Here is a 19,085-nt window from a genome sequence, read left to right as displayed (position 1 = left end):
TTTTTTTTTTAATTTTGAAAATTTGTGAAAAAATTCACACATAAGTCGTTCCTCAGTATAAGTCGCCCCCCCACCCAAACTATGAAAAAAATCACGATTTATAGTCCGAAAAATACGGTAGTTCTGTCTTACTAACGGTTAGAGCCATCACGTTTGCTCACTTGTCTTTATTTTATTTTAGTTTCTCTCACATACAACACTTCCAACCATCTTGCGACAGTTGCAACAGTTCAACAGTCACCCTGGGAACACACACAATCCAACAATCCTATTGTTACATAGTGTTGAAGTCTATTTAATCAAATGAAGTGCTGCAGGAAGATGCATTCAGTCATCATTGCAGAGCTCTGTAGCCCGAATAGGAAATTCTCTCGAACCTGTGGACTTCGGCTCTCGGGGTCACTAAAAGACCACCGACAAATTTTAATGGGGTGGGGTGACGTCAGTGCCTCCCCAATCATAAACCTCACCGCACGTCACTGATTTCTGCATCACATGAAATAATGGGACGGATCTTAGCAATACTGCAGAGGTATATAAAGAAAAATAGTTCTCGTAATGTTCTTAATATGTGTGTGAAAGAAGAGAGTTGGGTCAAATGTAAGAAAATCTTTTTTTTTTTAAAGAATTGCAGACGGGCGGACGGCAAAACAAACGGACGGACGGACGGACGGACGGACGGACGGACAGACAAACAGACAGACCTTGATCCAAACGAGCAAGGCTCAATTATTTCGCTTTAATCAGGGTTAAGTAAGAAATTGAAAGAGCATCCATTGTTTACTCAGCAAGACACATCGCAAAATTACACCAATTACGCAGATTTTTTTTTCAAATAATAAAACGTAATGTTGTATTTACATATGATGTCACCAAGCAGAAGCAAGTAAATGCTAAACAATATAGGTTCAAGTCCCGATCCCGACACCACATGTAAGATCATTCATCACTTTAGCAAGGTTGTCTGTAGAGTACTCAGCTTTAAAACCAGACTGAAAATTTTCAAATCGATTTTTCACAGCCATCTAGTAATTAAGATGTTGCACAATGCCTTTTTTAAGAATTTTGAATGTGTGTAATTACTGAGACACTTTTTGGTCACTTCAGTAGAGGTTGAAAAATAGCGGTCTTAAAAGCTGTTGGCACAGTACCAGAGGAGAGTGATGAATTAATGATATTTAAGACAGAGGGTCTCAAGATTTTAAACCGTTCTTTAACAAGTTTGCCAGGAGGCAGGTCAAGAAAGCAAGTTTTTTGTTTTACTGGACAAAGCAGTTGTGTAAGGCTTTCAGGGGACACTTTTTTTTTTAATGGGAGAGGGTTGTCAGATGATTGTCCACTTTATTAACATTAACTTCAGTAAATGCAATTTTTGATTGGGTTTTAGGAGGGGTGTCTGTAATCTTGTCCCTAATGAGCTGAATCTTCTGAGTAAAAAAAATTGCATCAAATTATGAGCTGAATGAGGGGACCTATTTTAGGCCGGCTGCTGTTGCGTTAGCTTAGTCACGGTATCAAGTATTTATTTATTTATTTATTTATTTTTTTGAGACTAGTAACTTTAGAGAAATAATTATTTTTTGCTCAAATGAGCGTGGTTTTGTATTTCTGCAGGCTGTTACACTGTGCCAGACAAAAGACCTCAAGTTTATAGTTGCACGGCATTTGCGCTCAAGCCACCTGCATAATTGTTTGAGAGAGTTTAAAAATGCGTTTATTGGTAAAAACAAAAATAATTCATTGTAGTAGTAGTACCTGGTCCTATTGTGACCATTCACTTCAAGAGGAACAGAGCCCACATTTGCGATTAATTAATTTGCATATTCAAGGTGGACCCAAAAGGAGATTGTCGCGGGACCATGAGAGAGACATAAGGAGACTCACGCGGGGACAGAGGCACGTGGACGTGAGGTAATGAGGAGACATCAGCATGAGCAGGAATACAATCTTTTTCTGACCAGGATGCCTGTGTCATGAGGAGTCATTTTCCCATCACCACCCAGCTTTGCCGGCGGCCGGTCCGGCCGGGCGCCGGGACAGACTCACGGCTCTCAGAAAATACACAACATAAGAATATTTTTCTAACCAAGATGCCTGTGTCATGAGGAGTCATTTTCCCATCACTACCCAGGTTTGCCCGGTGGCCGGTCAGGACGGGCGCCGGAACAAACCCACGCCTCAAATACACAACACTGTTCTCTCCATTGAGGAAGTCTCTCTATGGCAGCAGTAATCCTGGTAAACAGCACACAGCCAAAGATGAAAAATCACGAAACAAATCTATCAGTACAGGCTCATGATTAGTGGCACTTGTTGATAAGACCATCTCTGTGGTGACAATCTTGTGATGAGAGGCAGCCGTTTTTGCTGGCTGAATGACAAAATACATTAATCCCTCACTACTGTCACAATTCGTCCCTGGTTGCTTTATTATGTCTGTTACCATGGTTTCTGTTCACGTCGCCCCTCCCCTCCTGTGTCACCTCAATCAATGTAACCACAGTCACCTGCCTCTTGTTACCTGTTTTGTATTTAAGTCCTGTCTGCCCCTCACTCCCCGTCGGATCAGTGATGTCGTCACGTCTGTTGTCGTAATGTCTTCACGTCTCGTCTGTCGTCGTCGTTCCTGTCTTTATCTTGTCTTTATCTTGTCTTTTTGTTCAGTTAGTCTTGTCCCTAGTCGAGCTTCTTATTGTCTGTCTTTGAGTTCTCCAATAAACCCTGGTCCAAGCTGCATTTGGTCGCCCTGCTCCATTCCATCCATGACCGAATGATCCGACCACTTCAGCGACCAGCGCCTGCACCAACCTCCTCATTAGCTCCCACTGCGACGCCCGATCCACGTCCTTCGTTCGAGCTTGTTCCAGCGCCATCGGCTCCGCGACCATCATCGGACTTTGCACCCGCAACCGCCATCGGAGTTCCTCCCAGCGCCATCAGGACTCGCGGCCACCATCGGGCCCCACCCCAGCATCGCCGGACCCGCGACCGTCGCCAGATTTCAATCCAGCTGCGCCGGACCTGCAATCGTCCCTGGCCCCACTCCCACTGCTGCGGCGCGTGATGGCTCTTGCCGCTGCGCACAGCCTTCCGAATGCCACTGATCGCGGTACGGACTTCCAGAGTTGCCGCTGATTGCGGTTCGTGTTCCAGAGTTGCCGCCGATTGCTGTTTGTGTTCCAGAATTGCCACCGATTGCGGTTCGTGTTCCAGAGTTGCCGCCGATTGCAGTTCATGTCCCAGGAGTAGCCGCCGATTGCGGTTCATGTCCCCCGAGTAGCCACCAATTGCGGTTCATGTCCCCCAAGTAGCCGTCAATTGGGGTTCATGTCCCCGAGTTGCCGCCGAGTGCGGTTAGGACTTTGCCATAGGCCAGTGAGATCGTTTGGACTAGTACGCTTCCCCCCCATCCCCGCTCGCCACGTGGGGGTTTCGGTTTTTTGGGACGTTGGGAGCCGTCCCTTGTCGGGAAGTACTGTAACGATTTGTCCCCGGTTGCTTTATTATGTCTGTTACCATGGTTTCTCTTTACGTCACCCCTCCCCTCCTGTGTCACCTCAATCAATGTAACCACAGTCACGTGCCTATTGTTACCTGTTTTGTATTTAAGTCCTGTCTGCCCCTCACTCCCCGTCGGATCATTGATGTCGTCACGTCTGTTGTCGTAATGTCTCGTTTGTCGTCGTCGTTCCTGTCTTTATCTTGTCTTTTTGTTCAGTTAGTCTTGTCCCTAGTTGAGCTTCCTATAGTCTGTCTTGTAGTTCTCCAATAAACCCTGGCCCAATCTGCATTTGGTCGCCCTGCTCCGTCCTTCCATGACAGCTACACTGAGGTTCATTTATCGCGGCTTCAGTACATCGCGGATCCCACCCCCAAAAAAAGTAAAAAATTCAAAATAAAAATTCTAAATTGAGGAATTATGGCACAAAAATTGCCCGCACACCAGCAGAAGGCAGGGAGTATATTTACAGTACATATATACAGTATGCACACTTGTACCATGTTATGAAAAAGTTGTTATAATAATAAAAGAGTCCTAAAAACATATTTATAGTATGTATACTTTAGACATCTTCATATGTTACATACACGTATCATATTTATATTCATTATACATTATTTTCTGTATGTCATTTATACTATTAATATAGTATTTACATGTTTGAAACTAGGGGCGGCTCGGTGAAGCACTGGTAAGCACGTCCGCCTCACAGTTAGGAGGGTGCCGGTTCGGTTCCACCTCTGACCCTCCCTGTGTGGAGTTTGCATGTTCTCCCTGTACCTGTGTGGGTTTTCTCCAGGCACTCCAGTTTCCTCCCACATCCCCAAAAACATGCTTGGTAGGCCAATTGAGCACTCCAAATTGCCCCTAGGTGTGAGTGCGGATGGTTGTTCGTCTCTGTGTGCGCTGCGATCAGCTGACAACTGGTTCAGGGTGTCCCCCGCCTACTGCCCAATGACTGCTAGGATAGGCTCCAGCACGCCCGCGACCCCCATGGGGACAAGCGGTATAGAAAATGGATGGATAGATGTTTGAATCTATTAAATGTTCTAATGATAACATATGCACTTATATAGTTTAATATACATTTATTGATACACAAAAAGTGTATGTATGTTAAAAACTGCAACCTACAGCAGCAACCGCGTGCTGAAATCTGCCGACGACACGACTCTGGTGGATCTCATCACAGAGGGCGACGGGACTCAATACAGGTCGGAGGTCGACCTTCTGGCCACGTGGTGCAGGGACAACAACCTCCTGCTGAACGTCAACAAGACCAAGGAGATTGTTGTTGACTTCCGGAAGGGTCACGCCCAACACCTGCCACTGACCATCGACGGGGCTGTGGTGGAAAGAGTGAGCAGCACCAGATTCCTGGGGGTGCACATCAGTGAGGACCTCTCCTGGACCACCAACACTGCATCACTGGCGAAGAATGGTCAGCGCCGTCTGTACTTCCTGCGGAAACTCAGGCGAGCAAGTGCTCCTCCGGCCATCATGACCACATTCTACCGTGGCACCATTGAGAGCATCCTCTCCAGTTGTATCGCTGTGTGGGGTGGTAGCTGCACTGAATACAACATGAAGGCCCTGCAGCGCATAGTGAACACAACTGGTAAGATTATTAGTGCTTCACTCCCCTCCCTGAAGGACATTTACACCTCCCATCTCACCCGCAAGGCGACCACGTTTGTGTGTGATGTGAGTCACCCCGCTCACTCTTTGTTTGATCTTCGGCCCTTTGGGAAGAGGTACAGAAGCCTGCGCTATCGCACCTCCAGACTCACCAACAGCTTCATACTCCAGGCTGTTAGGATCCTGAACTCTCTCTCCCCTCCACCCTCGGCTGCATAACGTCCTCTACTTTTGCGCTATATTCTGACTGTCTGCTGTATGCACACTTGCTCCATTTTTGCTCCTCTTATTTATATATGTTATTTGTTTATTTATTATTTATTCATCACTCTTATTTGTTCATTGTTTGTGCCTTCTTGTTTTTACATTTTGTGCTGTTTACTTGTATGTATATTGTGTAATATGTCTTGTCACCGTGGGATAGTGGGAATCGTAATTTCAATCTCTTTGTGTGTCTTGACGTGAAGAAATTGACAATAAAGCAGACTTTGAAAAATGAGAGGGTGACACTACTTCGCGGATTTTCACCTATCGCGGGTGATCTTGGAACCAATTATCCATTTTAAATGAGGGATTACTGTACTGCAATGAGAGTTAAAACCATGGCAACAGACAAAACCCATCAAGAAAATGCAGTGTTGGTTTTGGAATGGTTTGCTTCTGTAGAAGCCAAGTTTCACATAATTGTGGGAGAGGTTCATTTCTGTGGAAATATAATTCCTTAGTCTAGTTCGTGAACCATAAGCAGATTTAGATGAGAGCCGCTGCTCACTGCTTTCTTTGTCTTCTCAGTCCTGCACACTTGTTCACCAGGAGATTTCGTTTCCATCTCAGAAATACGTGTGACAAGCTCTGTATGCGTATGTGTGTGTGTGAGCGTGTGTGTGTGCGCGTATACTATGTCCGCATGGTTGCATGCGTGTGCGCGTACCTGTCGATGTGTGTGTGTATGTGTGCGTGTGTGTGTGCGTGCGTGTGAGTGTGTGTGTGTGTGCATGCGTGCGTGCGTGCGTGCATATGTGTGTGTGTGTGGGTAAAACAAAGTCTGTGCAGCTTGGTCAGCTAAAATCACATACCTTGAAAAACTGGAGAAGACTCAAGGACAAGTATCTTATAATAGAGCATGAATTCTGTGTACCCAGGGCCGACACAGATGGCAGAGTCAGGGAGTCATGGGCCTGCTGGGAGTTGAAGCCAAGGGATTGATTAAACACCAGCCCCACTGCAGGAGGTCTGAGAGGGGTCATATAAAGAAGCTCTACTAACTGCAGTTCTTCTCTGTAACCTATCATGACACTGTGAATGTTTGTATGAACAGGGTTAAGAGGAAAGAGAGTGCATGGAGCTGAATGGACTCGTTTTGAGATGTCAACACAATAGTATCTCTTACAGTTGATGTGTTTCATTGGGGGGGAAACAACTTCAGACAGGAAGTGTGTGCACAGACCAAATATTAAAACAAGTTAAGTTCAAGGATCAACTGAAACTGAAAAAGATAAATAGGATGATTCTGGTATAGCACCATCCATCTCAGTATCCTGCTTTTACAGAATCCTGGCAGGTTGACAGAGGACTCAGCGAGTATACACAGCTGTGCAGAGGGAAAGAATGTCACCTCAAAAAGGTTTATTTACTCTAACATAATCTATACTTTGATTCAATCCATATCTCCCTGCTGCATCTCATCTCTGCAGGAATACCAGATCTCCACCACAGCACTGAAGAGCGTAAATAAACATCCATTCCCCTCCTACATGCCCCCAAAGAGTATACATTTTTCAGTGACTTATCTTTCTTTCACTAGATATATGAATTAAAGAACAAGATTTATCTCCTCTCCACCTTTCTAGGGACATACTATATTCAAATATTTATTTTGCTCTCATTCCTTTAATAATACAGATCCCATTTTTTATATTGTACTGTATTAGTATGATGTACTTTATTTAATAATTTATGTTGCAATGTAAGTGTATTGCATTCTGGGGAGATACTGTAAACCTAAAAATATCACATCACTGAACAGATCACAACAGGGATCCACAATCAATAGAAGGAAAGGGATGTAACTATGACATGTATTTCTCTGATAGTTTCATAAAAGCTTTTGGCTCTAGTTTATCTCTAAGAGACATTGTTACTGTATATTATTGACAGCAACATTTTGAATGCATAGTGGATGTATTTTACTTGGCGGCTCGGTGCCGCACTGGGTAGCACGTCCGCCTCACAGTTAGGAGGGTGCGGGTTCGATCCCACCTCCGGCCCTCCCTGTGCGGAGTTTGCATGTTCTCCCCGAGCCCGCGTGGGTTTTCTCCAGGCACTCCGGTTTCCTCCCACATCCCAAAAACATGCTTGGTAGGCCGATTGATCACTCCAAATTGTCCCTAGGTGTGAGTGCGTGTGCGAATGGTTGTTTGTCTCTGTGTGCCCTGCGATTGGCTGGCAACCGGTTCAGGGTTTCCCCCGCCTACTGCCCGATGACGGCTGGGATAGGCTCCAGCACGCCCGCGACCCCCGTGGGGACTTAGCGGTTCAGAAAATGGATGGATGGATGGATGGATGGATGGATGGATGGATGGATGGATGGATGGATGGATGGATGGATGGATGGATGGATGGATGGATGGATGGATGGATGGATGGATTTTACTTGAAGTACTGTGCGCAGCCAGTAAGCTCTGCAGGAGCCTTATAACATGCCTGATCATTTGAATCAGGTGTGTTGGGGGAGGAGAACATCTCAAACATGCAAGACAGCAGTCCCCGAGCACCAGAGTTGGACACTAGTGGCCAAGACACATCATTGTGTGCAGGCTTGCACAATGGGGTATTTATAACCTGAGCTTGCCGCAAAGTGAATGGTGTTTACTAATGATGACCAGTCAAATGAAAAAAAAAAAATATATATATATATATATATATATATATACATTTTTTTGGGCTGTTGAATTCACCAAGTAACTGAAGAAAAACTGCTTTCACAGTGGATTTCTGGTAAATTGGTGCAGCAATAGACGAGTTGTTTGTCTGGGCCTTTCACACAGAACTTGATGTGTCCAACGTACTCCTTCACACAGCTATTGCTGCTTGATTTTAATTTATTTTTTATTTCAGCAAGTATGACACACTAATTACAACTTCATTTCATATTTTGTTTTAGATGATTTTTCGAAAAGGGAAGCGTCTTGAAGCAATTCTGCTTATCTAGTCCCGTCCCGATTACGACCAATGTTTCACTGCTCGACTAACAATCTACATTACTACAGTACTACTTATAATACTACCATAATCATAAAAAGAGAGAAACAGAAGAAATCAGAAATTTCACTAGGGTATGATTTGAATAAAGCAATATCAAATAAAGTGGAAGTTTGAATATGATTTGAATACAGCAATGATTTGAATACAGCATTCGTTTCAGCATTCTTCATTTGGCTGTCCTGTCTAATCAGTCACATTTTGAGTTGAATGTTTTCATTTGATTTTACTCGTACATTAATTAATTAGCTTAGTGATCTGATACCCATGCCTAATTTTAACTAATAGTAACAGCACTTTTCTTCCACTAAAAAGGGTGCCGTACACAGGACAGCAGGCCAAAAAAAGGCAGAAAAGCTGCCTTGGCTTTAATGGCCGATGATTAAGTGACAAATGATGCAGAAAATTAAAACGTATTTCTTCCACGCAGACAAAAGTTCTGCAGAGGAAATGGATTAGGTTTAGTCAAGATAGAATACCCAGGAAAGAGATATGTGAACGTTGACAACAATCACAAGAGTGGCATTAACGAAAGGGAAACGTGGACAAAAACGCATTTCAGCCATGAAAATTGAACGTCAAAAAGAGGAGCGGGTGGTAGAGCTGAGCGACATTTGAGATGCACCACTTAAAATTACAAAATATGAATGAACGGCTGAAACTGTGCACTATTGAAAATTCCCCTAGCTTGAAATACTGAATTGAGGGCCACGCAAGCGGCAAGGTAATTTAACTCAGGGGTTAGTGTTCCGTACTCCCAAGCCAGTGATGAGTTGGAGTCAGTTTTAACCCTGTCTCAGATGATCACCAATGGTGACATAAATCAGTGGTCCCCAACCTTTTTTGCGCCACGGACCGGTTACGTGTCAGAAATATTTTTGCGGACAGGCTTTTATATAAATAAATACCCTAACTGCCAGACTATAAACCGCACCGGATTATAAACCGCACCAGCTAAAATTCAGGGATATTTCAGTTTTTTTCTTACATAAACCGCACCGGACTATAAGCCGCACGTGCACACGAGTTTTTTTTACAAAGAAAGACAGTACATAGAAAGCTTTTTTAACGTTTTAATAACATACTTGAACATGTCTTTCTAAACATTGCCTGTGACGCAGCAGTAGTACCGCAGCAACGCGGAAGTGTGCACGTTATTAGCAAAGAAAGACTGGACACAGAAAGTTTTTCTAAAGGTTTAATAACATACCTTAACATTTTTTTCCAAACACTGCCTGTGACGCGGCAGTAATACCGCAGCAACACGGAAGTAACACAGCGAAGTCACTGAGACGCGGCGATAACACAGCAGCAACACGGTAGCACAGCACTAACAGGGCTGGTTAAAAAAAAAAACATACCGTAAAAGTAAAAAAAGAGCCGTCTTCATCTTCCTCCTGAGCACTGAAACCATCGACGTCTTCCTCCTTAGTGTCCGATTTGAATAGCGTTAGATATCCTTCGCCTCACACTTTCTCAGTCTCTCTTTCGTCGTCGCTTTTATGCATTTCTTCGAGTGTGATGAGGGTCTGTTCATGCTAATCTTATTCATGCACGAAGCGCTAAATTCCATTAAACTAGCGAGCGACACGTATAGCTTAAAAGTGGCATCCTATGCAATTCTTTTGTCCCCCATAATGACGGTTTGTGTATAAAAGCTTCCTTTCAGTAATGTCCGTCTTGATCTCGTTCTGTCTCTTTGTGTGAGTGCGGGCGTGTACGTGATGCGCGAGACGATCAAAACACAAACTAGCACGTCTTCTTCGGCGCATTATCTCTTCTTCGTCTGTCTCGCTCTTGCTACCTGCTAGAGCGCCCCCTGGAGACCGGAGGCCGTTAAAATCCATAAGTACGCTCCAGAGTAGACACAACATAATGTCATCAACATCGACTGCCTTTGGCTTAAAAGCGGCATCATATGCATTTATTTTGTCCCCCATGATGACGGTTTGTGTATAAAGGCTCCCTTTCAGTAATGTCCGTCTTGATCGCATTCTGCGTGATGCGCGAAATGTAAACACAAACTAGCGGGTCTTCTTCGGCGCATTATTCTTCTTCGCCTGTCTCGATCTTGCTTCCTGCTAGAGCGCCCCCTGGAGGCCGGAGGCCGGAGGCCGTTAAATCCATAAGTACGCCGCGTCGCCGTTTAAGGTTCAAAGTAACCTTCTGAATGCTTTAAAAGTTCACATTCATTACAACTTGTTTTTAGTAAGCAAAATGTCAGAAGAATTTAATTTAAATGCTGATTGATTGTGTTTTAATACAATGCAGATGGTCCAAACAGCGCCACTACTTTGTGTAATCTTGTGAGTCACATGACAGAGTAAGAGAAAGGATTTAGAGCACAGGTGTCAAACTCAAGGCCCGGGGGCCAGATACGGCCCGCCACATCATTCTATGTGGCCCACGAAGACAAATTGTGCATCTAATTTGTGTGTCATTATTAGAATTGCAAATTGTCTTCACTTTTAATAATATCATTTTTTTTAATATTTGACCAGTTTTTACTCGTCTGATTTGAAAACAAGGTATTTGTCAGTTTGTTTTGTAGCTTTTACTGTATATAATAGTGTTAAGAGTAAAAGTGATCAAGTCATCACAAAAATCACGAAAATAATCTTATATAAGCCGCACCTGACTATAAGCCGCAGGGTCCAAAATTTTGGAAAAAAGTCACGGCTTATAGCCCGGAAATTACGGTAGTACATTTATATTAATAAATAATACATTTATAATAAACATATAAATATGATGAAATAAAATTATATGACTGGCATAAAAACAAGTATAAACGACATAAAAATAAAACTCACCATTACGTTGCATTAGTGGGAGCACTGAGCTTGTTTCTCAGAAACGAGCCGATCCCATCTAGGCGTAATCAGAGACAATGACACCCAAAGTGGTTAAGGTTTGTCTTTTAATACAGGATGCTTGGTCTCCATGTGCCGAAGCAGTTTTGAAGGTTTCATTGCCTCATTAGCTAGCCTGTCACCTGTAATTGGGAGAGAATCGCTAATTTTTAAAATATTTTTCAAAATAAATTCTTACTCATTTTTGCTAGCTTTGCGGGCTCGACGGGGAAAACATGTCACGTGACCGGGACGAACGTCTTTACCTGAATTACCGTTTTGGCCCGAATATAAGACGATGATTTTTTACATTGAAATAAGACTGAAAAAGTGGGGGTCGTCTTATATGTGGGGTCTAGACATTTATACCGATTTTCACTTGTGCGCAGCAGTAAATTAAAGGATACTGGTGTCGACTGAGTATGTTGCTGTGATCGTGCGCGTCTTTGACACAAAGTGAGTATATACAGTACATTCCATTGTTACTACTGTCCACTGTTGTGCCGTTTTGTCTGATCGCGGTTTGCTTCGTGTCCGCGCCGTTTGACTGACAGCTCCGGCACGCTCCTTTAAGTTTGCCGCGCATCGTACGAGTAGCCGTTACACAGCGGCACGCCGACTAACGGTCGCCAGCAAATGTATTTTGTTCTCTCAATCGATGACTTATGTTTGGTGTGTTTCAGAGAGTATTTCATTTATGGTTATTTATATTATTATTATTTGCCAATAGTTCAGTAAAGCAATTGAAACTGAACCACATCTTTCTTCCTGTGTTCTGACCGACACCCGGGGGTGAAAAGAGAATAACCATCAGAGCCAACCCCCTATACAGTCCTCAGGCTCCCCAACAATAGCGGTAGCAGTTTGCATTATTTTATTGCAATGTTTTTCCTTATTCAGATTTATTTCAAGACTACAGTTAGACTTCACTTTGATAGTTAATGCAGTTATTGCAATTTTTTTGTTTTATCACTGTAGATTGATTTACATTTCAAAAACCAGAATCCATTCATTTACAAATATGATTGCACTTTAGTTTACATATTTAAATGTTCAGATATTGAAATGTGAGTTTTTGCATGATTTGAATGAGGCAAAATAACATGATTTTTCTCTCGAATATATTGTAATAATAATTTGTTTCAGATGTAATTATTTTTTGTATAAAATTTAAATTTGGTGTTCAAAAAGTCTTTTTTCAAACTTGAGTCTTGAAAAAGAGGGGGTTGTCTTATAATCGGGGCCGTCTTATATTCGGGCCAATACGGTAATTGATCGTCGATTAAAAAAAATATATATATATATATTTTTTTTTTTTGTGCAGCCCGGTACCAAGTGACCCACGGACCGGTACCGGTCCTCAGACCGGGTGTTGGGGTGTTTGGTATATCTTATAATATAATATATATCATATCATATATATATATATATATATATATATGCAATCTGTGTGGTTAACGCATGTTGATTTTAATGTTTTTTGCACAGACTGTTGAATACTCTTGGGCAGGGGGAGGCAAAAACTTCTTTCTTTTTGTAGGTTTCTACCAAGAGGATGATGGGATTGCGGGAAACAAAATGCCTAAAGAATCTAGCCAAAGTCTTCTAATTAATGACTATGCAAAATTCAGTCTTTGTAAAATTGCATTTTGGAGACTAGGCTGACACTAAAAACCAAAGAAATTGTCTTTAAATATGAGCAGGTGTGAGACGATAGCCTTTTAAGGGTATTTTCCAAATGTCAAAGTCTTCAGACGTAGCATTAGTCCCTCTCTCTCCACTGGCACTGGCACTGGCCATTCCCCTCACAAAGTTGCAGTCACAAAGATATTACATTCTAAGCGATCTTATTATACGCACGATTAAGTGACAACAGAGACTTTCTATTATCCAATATATCCGATATATTACTGTAATCTGAACTGCAACTGTGGCGCGGCGCATACGTGGCGGTGTTTTACATAAAGGACAAAGGATTCGATCACGGGATTTAATGACTTGGAGTGACAGAAATTGTTTGATAAAATTGTTGTTTATAATTGAAGTGCAACTGCCGTAAGCGGCCTGCACCCGGCCAGCATTGTTGACATAAAGGACGATCGATGGGAGTTAATGATTTGGAGTGACACGGATGGTTTGATAATATTATTGCTTATATAATAGTTATTCGATATATAATTTATCTATCGTTATATGGGCCTGTGGAATAATTTGAAGTGCAACCGCCGGCAGCGGCGCGCACTTGGCCATTGTTGACATAAAGGACGATCGATGGATTTAATGATTTGGAGTGACACAGATGGTTTGGTAATAATATTGCTTATATGATAGTTATTTAATATATAATTTATATATCGTTATATGGGGCTGTGGAATAATTTGAAGTGCAACCGCCGTCAGCGGCGCCACCCGGCATTGCTGACATAAAGGACAATCGATGGATTTAATGATTTGGAGTGACACAGATGGTTTGATAAAGGTGTTATTTATGTTATAGTTATTTGGATAACTGTCAATGTTACGTCAGGCACGTTTTCAGCTCTTTGTTTGTGTTTGTCACGTTAGCATACCATATCGTTTAGCCCAGGGGTCTCAAACTCAATTTACCTGGGGGCCGCTGGAGGTAGAGTCTGGGTGAGGCTGGGCCGCATCAAATCGTAATCCACAAAAGTAATCCATAAAAAAGGTCCTGATCCAATCTTCTCAATTTGAACAAATTAACAGTCAGAACATGCAGAACATGAAGAACAGGAACAGTTCTTCAGAACATAGGCTTCATTTCTACTTCCTCCTACTCCTTGCTGCCAGAGACTTGGCAACGCTTCCTCTCACACAGCTGAGCCACATTTGGCTTGAGGGAGGAGGCAACTGAGACCCTCAGTATGGCTTTAAGATGCTCATCTTTAATTCTGGACCTGTACTTTGACTTATTGAAGTTCATTGTGGAGAAGAGCTTTTCACACAGATAGGTGCTGCCAAAAAGACACATGGTCCGCTTGAACATCCTGGAAAGCTCAGGGAAGCTGGGGGGCAGTTCTCTCAAAAATTGTCCAAGCTCCACTGTTCTTCCACTCACTTCCCTGAACTTGGCTTTGAGTTCAGTATTGCACTGCAGGTCAATTAGCTCCATCTGCAGAACAGGGGGGGGGGGGGGGTCATCCTCAACATCAAAGGAGAAGGGGTCAGCAAAAATGTTAAAAGTGGCTCTGTGTGTCTTGAAGTCTGCAAACCTGTGATCAAATTCTTCTTGTAATGGTATCAGCATACTTCTCACCACTGAATGCTGTGCCTGAATCCATTTCCAGCTTTTGCTATCATTTCACTCACAACATAGCTAGCTTTCACAGCCGCTTCGTTCTCTTTGCTTGTTTTTTTGAAAAAAACTTGTTGCCTCAGTAGAGATTATTTAAGTTTGGCGACCCGATCCTCTCGCTCATCTCCCAGGTATTTTGCATACTCCTCAGCATGTTTAGTTGAGTAATGACGTCTGATGTTAAACTCTTTGTTAACAGCAACTTTACCCATGCATATTAGACAGGTTGCGACGTTCCTGTGCTCAACAAAAAAATATTCCGCCTCCCACTTCTCCTGAAATTGCCTGTGCTCATCCGCAACTTTTCTCTTCACGGCAGGTTTTGAAACAGACATGACGGGGGCTGACAAACAATGTACAGCACTAGGTGACAGTGACAAGATATTTCCCTCCACTCGCTCATTCAAACATGTCAAAGTGCTAATTCGCCAATTAGCCAATTGCTAATTCGCCCAGTTGTCACGAGCCTGAGCTACGGGAGCCCATACGTGTCAAAAAAAGTAAAACGGCCAGATGCATGTGCGAAAAGAAATTCGCGGGCCGCACTAACACACAGCTTAGATGTCACGCAGGGGGCCGCAAAATATTGTCCCGAGGGCCGCAATTGGCACGCGGGCCATGAGTTTGAGACCCCTGGTTTAGCCTGTTGTTGTTCATTTATGTTTGTTCTTGGTGCTGGATTTTGTCGAATAAATTTCCCCCAAAATGCGACTTATACTCTGGAGCGACTTATATATGTTTTTGTTCTCTTTATTGTGCATTTTATGGCTAATGCGACATATATTCCAGAGCGACTTTTAGTTCGAAAAATACGGTAGTTTGCGCATGGCGCAAGGATAAAAATCCTGGTGCTCGTGAATTTCCGTGAAACACCTTGCAAAAACAAAAGACTCATACTTTATAGTGGACTTGCAGCTTGACACAACAGCACAACCGCATTTGGTGGAACAGGTTACTGATGGAAATAGTTGAGTAGACATGAACGGTTAATTACGAAGTGATCTACGTCACATTAGGAAATGTTAAATATGATGTGAATTTTAAAGAACAGCCAATATTACATTCATGAAACAGAAATGTGTTACTATTATATGTTTACCTAACTTTAATTTTATGACAAATTATGTTTGATCTTATCAAGCTGTCTTTCTGCCCAAATGAGTACCCAAAATTTGGTACCCAAACGTCTCAGTCTCAACCACAATGCTTGGATTTCTATACCCATATTGCTGAACCAAAATAAATAAAATAAATAAATGTGACATGCATCTGCCAAAGCAAATACAGGATATCACTTTAAGATTTGTAATGTTGGTTTCAAACCAACATGGAGTGAAAAAGTGATTACATTGGAGGAATCTCCTATTGCCTTCAGCCATAACCAACGAAATTCATCAGCTTTTTTTTTCTTTTGCTCAAATTTCAGTAGCTTTGGTAACTAGAGAGGTAGAGTGATAGAATTTCGTGTCTCTCACCTGCCTCTCTTTCAGTTAAACAGCATTCAGCGTGACTTATGTGATTGCCAATCACTCCAAATGAAACGTGCAAATTAAACTCTCACGCTCAAATGCATAACTAAACCTTGCCTTGGCAGTAGAGCGTAAACAGCTTTTTTTTCTGTAAACAGTAGCAGTCACTGTTCAACACAGCCCTCTAATGAAAGTACTACAATTGAAATCTGGATGCATGTTACAACAATAACAATATTACTGGTATTAGTTTCATAATTAAAACTGCTTTCTAGGCGGTAAATAACCCAACCTTGCAAAAAAGTATCTGTGTTCGGTGTTTCCAATTGCCAAATAAGCACACACAAAAAAATGTATCATGTATGTCGGAGAAAACTTTGAATGTCTTCAAAATGCCCAAAACAGAGGGTTAATAACGTAATGCTGTCGTTTCTGAAGTGGATTAAATGCGCAAAATGTTTTGTTTGTGCTCATATTGCTGTCTCGGCAATAGAATCCTTGTTGAGCTGATTAAAAAGAGGAAGCCTGTCTCTCCTCAAATCCAACATCTTGTCAGTGTCGTCAGCATGTCTCGGTAGCAAAGGAGATCTGTCTGGACTCTTGTGGCTATGGTAACATGTCTCAAGAGTCCATGTTGGAGTGTGTGTGTGTGTGTGTGTGTGTGTGTGTGTGTGTGTGTGTGTGCATGTGCGCGTGCGCGTGTGCGTGTGTGTGTGTGTGTGTGTGTGTGTGTCAATCTCTCTCTCTCTCTCTCTCTCTCTCTCTCTCTCTCTCTCTCTCTCTCTCTCTCTCTCTCTCTCTCTCTCACCGTATGTGTGTGTGTGTGTGCGTGCGTATGTGTGTGTGTGTACAGGGGATTTTCGAATAAAGAACAATATAAAGTGAAAGTGCAACATAGAGAACTGCATTTCTTGTGAATTTTTCTTTAGTTCACAAGGTTCAGGAAAAACCTTGAGACTCTGACCCATACTGCTGTTGGTTTCTCTTCCAACCTTCAGAAACCTTCTGACTTTTTTAAGCATAATTGTGAACACAAGGGAACCATTGAGCCTGAGGTTTAGAGGCAAAAACTGAAAAATGTTCAAATGCCCTCAAATGCAGTCTTTGTATTGTCTAGTTGTTGTGATGTTATGACACCTTGTGACCAATTTACTAATTGTTCATGCAATGTAAAATGCAAGACACTATTGCAATAAATCAAACCCCGTGTTTCAGAAATGACACACAGATCTAAATCTGACGCACACACAATTTGATATCCAGCCTGAGGCTTGGCATGGTTTCGGAATGCTTCGCTGCAGTGAGCAATGGTTTAAAGAGACTGTATGGTGTTGACTTTGCTATGAACCAGCAAAGCCTCTGCACTAAATACTGACTGCGTCATCATTAACAGTGGACCTCCAGTCATCGTGGAAATTAGGGCTATAAATATATCACTTGTATTTTTTTATCTCCATTCGTCTTCAAGTCTACCTCATTCGATGTTTATACTGCACCCACCATATGGAAAAGAGGTTAGTACCATACAACCAAGTTGCAGTTCTTAAGTAAAATTTTTAAAATATTAATTTTAATCACACGTTTTTTTTTAATCGGTACTTTCTCCGATTACAGTAAACCTTCACGATTGATTGCCTGATTGACTGATATGTTTATTTCATCGCACTTAATCAGTTTTCGTTGTATGCATTGAACAACCAGGATTTGCCTAAACGGGAAACTGGATGAAGCAGCCTTGCTTATGTGTCCCATCCCAATTTCAACCAAAGATTTTGTCAACATGACGTATTGATATACGTACACTTTCAATCATATTTTGTCCAGTAGATGTGGAGGTGTGTGACATCATCACCAAAACTTAAATGTGTAATATAGTGATGCGCCTTCCAGTTCTTTTAGGTGAACTGAATCTTTATAATCAGTTCACTCAAAAGATTCGTTCAAAGGAATCGTTCAACGAATCGCTCCAACTGCTGCGGCGCGTGGTGGCTCTTGCTGCTGGCACAGCTCCGCCTTCCGAATGCTGCTGATCCAGACTTTCAAACGCCGCCGATTGCGGCTCTGACTTTCGTATGCCGCCGATTGTGGTTCGTGTCCCTAGAGTTGCCGCTGATTGCGTTTCGTGTTCCAGAGTTACCACCGATTGCGGTTCGTGTTCCAGGGTTGCCGCCGATTACGGTTCGTGTTCCAGAGCTGTCGCCAATTGCGGTTCGTGTCCCCAGAACTGCCGCCGATTGCGGTTCGTGTCCCCAGTCGACGCCGATTGCGATTCGTGTCCCCAGAGTTGCTGCCGATTGCGGTTCGTGTCCTCAGAGTCGCCGTCGCTGCCGATTGCAGTTCGTGTCCTCAGAGTCGCCACCGATTGCAGTTCGTGTCCCCAGAGTTGCCGCTGAGCGCGGTTAGGACTTTGTCATGGCCGGTGAGGCCATTTGGAATGGTGCTTACACAGTTCACGCTAGGAGACGCAACATGTTCACTGACTGATCCTTTCATGCACGGAAAGGCAGTTCACCCAATGACTCATTCGCGAACGGAAAGTCAGGATTCGTTCCCTCAGATCCGTTCTCGCGATGAACTGGAAATGCGAATCACTCACTCACTGATTCGTTCACTCACCGATTCGTTCGTTGGTGAACGGGAAATGCAGTTCACGACTCGTTCGTGAACGGGAAATTACGTCTCTGACTCGTAAAGTCCCTCCTCCATCTAACGCTCGCTGGCGCTGCTGATTGGTCGTTCACGAAGATTAACGAGTGAGTGAGTGACAGACAGTATTGCTTCTATGCCATTGCCAGCCGACACACGTTATGCCGACGTTGTTTTAATTTTTGTATTCATTGGCTTGTAGTTGATGTAGTAGACCGAATGTGTTTGAATAAAAGGTTGGAAAAAAAAATGTTATGCCGACATTTGTTATTTTGGGGGGCACCAGCTCATTTAACAACGTGAAACACATATTGTCATATAAAGCAGTTAACCAAATGTATGATTTTTATGTTTTAATTGGCGAATATAAAAACAAGGAATAAAACACTTCACAAGCCATAACA

At 42.7% G+C, this 19,085-nt stretch overlaps 1 long non-coding RNA gene across 1 annotated transcript in view; it reads left to right on the top strand.

The window, feature by feature from the left end:
* The first annotated feature begins 17,308 nt into the window (after positions 1 to 17,308).
* LOC125974205 (uncharacterized) overlaps positions 17,309 to 19,085 on the top strand; it is a 32,571-nt gene continuing 30,794 nt past the window's right edge. Inside the window, exon 1 of the long non-coding RNA XR_011087253.1 lies at positions 17,309 to 17,549. This is a non-coding gene — a long non-coding RNA (uncharacterized lncRNA). The remainder of the gene's footprint in view (positions 17,550 to 19,085) is intronic.

The sequence above is a fragment of the Syngnathus scovelli genome, chromosome 8 (genome assembly GCF_024217435.2).
Source record: "Syngnathus scovelli strain Florida chromosome 8, RoL_Ssco_1.2, whole genome shotgun sequence".
In the NCBI taxonomy this organism is placed as follows: domain Eukaryota; kingdom Metazoa; phylum Chordata; class Actinopteri; order Syngnathiformes; family Syngnathidae; genus Syngnathus; species Syngnathus scovelli.
This window is presented reverse-complemented; position numbering and strand designations above follow the sequence as displayed.